Source organism: Leucopleurus acutus (assembly GCF_964270905.1).
Source record: "Leucopleurus acutus genome assembly, chromosome: 1".
Lineage (NCBI taxonomy): Eukaryota > Metazoa > Chordata > Mammalia > Artiodactyla > Delphinidae > Leucopleurus > Leucopleurus acutus.
In genome coordinates, this window is record NC_139142.1 from 48,859,473 (window position 1) to 48,863,771 (window position 4,299).

Below are 4,299 nucleotides of genomic sequence, written 5' to 3' on the forward strand. Positions count from 1 at the left end.
CATGCCGCGGAGCAGTTAAGCCCATGTGCCACAACTACTGAGCCTGCGCTCTAGAGCCCGCAAGCCACAACTACTGAGCCCATGTGCCACAACTACTGAAGCCCACGTGCCTAGAGCCCGTGCTTCAGAACAAAGAGAAGCCACCGCAATAAGAAGCCTCCACACCGCAACGAAGAGTAGCCCCCACTCACCGCAACTAGAGAAAGCCCACGCGGAGCAACAAAGACCCAACGCAGCCAAAAAAAGAGACTGTATCAAGTGTTTCCCTGTGCATGACCTTAGGCTAGGAATTGAGTTATAAAGATGTTATTTTTGATGTCAAGGGATTTCTAATTTAAAAACCACAACACGGAGGACAAAGGAGCATCTAGCATCCAGTCTGGATCTCAGTGCCTGCCAGGTACTGAAGGCCTCTCGTGGGAGGTCAGGAAAGGGGGGGCTCTGAGGAATTCTGGGTTTCAAGAGGCTGAAGCCAGTGTAGTATTGTGCTCCTCAGAGAGAAGATCTGTGGAGGAAATGGGATTCTGGAAGCTTTTCAAACTCAAGTGGTGAGGTTTGGGGTTTGCCAGAGAGAGAACATTTCAAGATCTGGGATCTAAATCAGGAAAGATTATTTTTCCTGATAAAGGTGGAAACAGCCATCTAATGTTTTACAGATTGAAAATATGTCACATTCAGAATAAACAGGAATGATAGTAACTTAGGAAAGGCAGGTCTTAGCAAATGACAGTGCAAACAAGCAATGAGAGTGTGGAGGATTAAGGCTGAGCACTTGGACACACTGCAATGCTTACATGAGAAAATGCAATTACCTTCGGGTGCACTAGACCTAATTAGGTCCCCTTATTGCTTTTAATAACAGCCGCTCTTTATGAAATACAGTAGTTCTGGCGATTCGCTCATACATTGTATTGTGAGCTTTACCGGCTCTGCCATCGAGGACTGCATGAGGGGTATGGGGAAATGTTTTGTGGGAAAAATACTGCCCCTCCCCTAAATGGACTTGGGGTGGAGAGTGAAATGTAGTTTCGAGAATGCTAACATTACCAATCATCATTTAATTCTAAGCTGGGATATGTTTTCCAAGTGAGGATATTTTAATAGGCTAACTGATGCCCAGTGTACTGTGCTACCCATTCATGAACTCTAGGAACTTGAAGTTCTAGCACAGAAGAAGAGCCTTAGATGGGGCTCCCCTGAAAGCAAAGTGTGAGACACAGACTGGAGTGTGGAGTTGAACTGGGAGGTGACCCCAAGGAGTGGGAGTGAGGCTGCTGAGAGAGGGAGACAGAGCAGGAGAGAGAATAATGCACAGTGACTTTTGACTTTGGAGGAGCCTGTATCTGAGGCCAGTAGAGGGAGAATTTTTACCGCCATGGACGGCAGGTACTCATCTCGCCACAGGCCCTCAGAGGGACTGTGGCCAATGTGTCCCAGGATTATCCCGCTGAAGGACAGAGAGGTGGGGGGATTCATTCACTAACTGCTCGTTCCTCATTCCCTGAAGTTTGTCCCCTAAGGCATTAACACACCCCACTTCCACATCACGTCCACGTGGACTGAGCAGACTCTGGAGAAAAGCTTCTGCACCCTCTTTCCGCGGAACATAGTCACTGGTTAGCTTCTCAGTGTCTGTCCTATAATAAACCAGTACAAACATGCCCTTCTGGCTCTTCTCTCCACACTTTGCCCAAGCAGTTGTGGCATTTCTGCCTCATTTGTTGTAAGTTATTTTCATGTCCAACTAACAAGAACCCGGCCAGCAACTTATTAAGTGTCCCTGCCTGGAAGTTAAATCCTGAGTCATGGAAGGGTGCTCCCAGGTCAATAAATGCTCACTATACAATGCTCCCCCTTCACACTCCACCTCCCTCTGTCCATCACCCTCAAGATCCACTCCCACACTTGTTTCCATGTTCCTGTCAGTACATTTTAGTCCTTCCCCTAAGAAGGCTGTCTGCTCCTGCAGCAGGGACTGCTTGGGCAATGCAGAGAGCTGACCCAAATTATTAAAATCTGATGGCATCCGTGTCTTGACTACTGATAATAATGCTGCTCTGAGCATTGGGGTGCATGTATCTTTTCAAATTAGAGTTTTTGTCTTTTCCAAATGTATGCCCAGAAGTGGGAGTGCTGGGTCAATATGGTAGCTCTAAGCAACCTAAGTGTCCATCAACAGATGAATGGATAAAGAAGATGTGGTATATATATATATATATATATATATATATAATGGAATATTACTCAGCCATAAAAAAGAATGAAATAATGCCATTTGTAGCAACATGGATGGACCTAGAGAGTATCATACAAAGTGAAGTAAGTCAGACAGAGAAAGACAAATTATCATATGATATCACTTATATGTGGAATCCAAAAAAATGATACAAATGGACTTATTTACAAAACAGAAACAGACTCACGGACATAGAAAACAAACTTACGGTTACCAAAGTAGAAAGGGAGTAGGGGAGAGATAAATTAGGAGCTTGGGATTAACAGATACACACCACTATAAATAAAACATATAAACATCAAGGACCTACTGTATAGCACAGGGAACTATATTCAATATCTTGTAATAGCCTATAATAGAAAAGAATCTGAAAAAGAAGAGATATATCTGCAGACACACACATATATATATATACATATATATGTATAACTGAATCACTTTGTTGTATACCTGAAACTAACACAACATTGTAAATCAACTATACTTCAATAAAAATAATCTCATGGCAACGATGGAAGCTGGGGTCAATCTTGAAAAGGACAAGTATCATCTTACCTCTGCCTCAGGTAAAGCCCTTGTGTCACCTGTTGGCAAAGGGGGTGCTGCTCTTCTCTAGCAAGATGGAAGGGAGTGTTTCTTCCCACTCAGAGGAATCCAGGGCTTCAAAATTCTCAGGTACATCCACCTACATGCTTGATGAAGGTGAGGAGATGCAAGTCCATTAAAAAAATTTCCTTCCAACCAGACTCCTTTCTCAATGGTGCCAGTCCCATTCTTTATTCTGGTATCTCTTGGGCTCCTGGTTCCTTTCTTGGAAATAATCATCATGCTGATCTTCATTAAGGAGCAGGTCCTGGTGCCTCCTGCTGCTCTCTTGGGACCAGCTAGACAATCTCTGAACAGATGTCTTTTTCTGGAAGAGCTCTTGCTGGCACCCACACTGTAGGACTTGGCTTCAGTGCCATGAAGCTCTTAAGGGGAGAGATGAGGACACAGCAACACTCATCACTGACGACCTGAGACTGTTTGATAACAGTAATAGCTGCAAGCATCGTCTCAATCAAATCACTGTAATCCCCTGCACGGGCTCCAGAAATCACTTTGGAAGTGGCACTGTTGGAAATTGCTCTGTTTTGCTTCATGATCTCTCCAAATTCAGCTTCACTCACCATAGAGGGTGGAAAGCCCAAATCTTGGCTGCAGTGGTGGATAGAGGGGCCAAAGGCCTTCATGTAAATATCTGGTGGAGGCCCCACTGTAGCATTTGGTGGGGGAGAGAAGGCTGGATCGAGGTAAAGGCGGTGGGATGACCCAGGAGAAGGTACAGCTAAATAAGGAGATAATGGAGGGGCATGAGATGCTCATGGTAGATGCCAGAAGGAAGAGGAGGGACTCCAAAGCTTGAGGAGAGAAGTGGTAGGGATGGAATTGGGACTGGGACCAAACCCATCAGGTGAAGGGCTGAAGGAGGGCAATTGAAGTCGGGCAGCACACTGAGGGGCTTATCCATGTGGACGAATGAGAGTACAAGTTGCTCAGAGTGTGGCCCATCCACCAGCAGAACCACTAGAATCTCGGACATGGTCCCATGGAGCTTTTTCCACTCTTGAGACTCAAATACATTCACCTTCTGAGCCCCTGCCTCAAACTGTGGCAGGTTCTGCCAGGTGGCTGACCTCACATCCACTTTTTCTCCATTAAGTACTTTTCTGGCAAGAATTTCCAACAGTTTTGCAGACAGTTTTCAGAGGCTTCCACCTCCTCAGCATATCCCCTTGGACTGGCCATTTGCTCCATTCTCTGTAAATTTCAACTCCACCACACCACAGACTCCTACAAAGTGAATAACCTGGCTCAGCTGCTTGTCTGTGGTCCAGCAGGAGAAGCTGCTCACATAGACAGCAGTTTGTCTGTTACTCAGGCCACTGTAGGTATGCAGAATTACAGGGCTTATTGGGCTTGGAGTTGACTCCTGGTGAACAGGAAGAGGTGGCTTAGTACTGCTGCTTCTGTCATGTGAGGGCTGTAAGGTGGACATCAACAAATGGGATTGCTTTTCCCAT

The 4,299-nt window shown here is 45.5% G+C and overlaps 1 pseudogene across 1 annotated transcript; it reads right to left on the reverse strand.

Moving 5' to 3' along the window:
* Nucleotides 1–2,990: 2,990 nt before the first annotated feature.
* LOC309968600 (cleavage and polyadenylation specificity factor subunit 7-like) lies at nt 2,991–3,686 on the reverse strand (annotated as a pseudogene). Its single transcript has one exon. The product of its transcript is annotated as a cleavage and polyadenylation specificity factor subunit 7-like (transcript).
* Between the last annotated feature and the right edge of the window lie 613 nt (nt 3,687–4,299).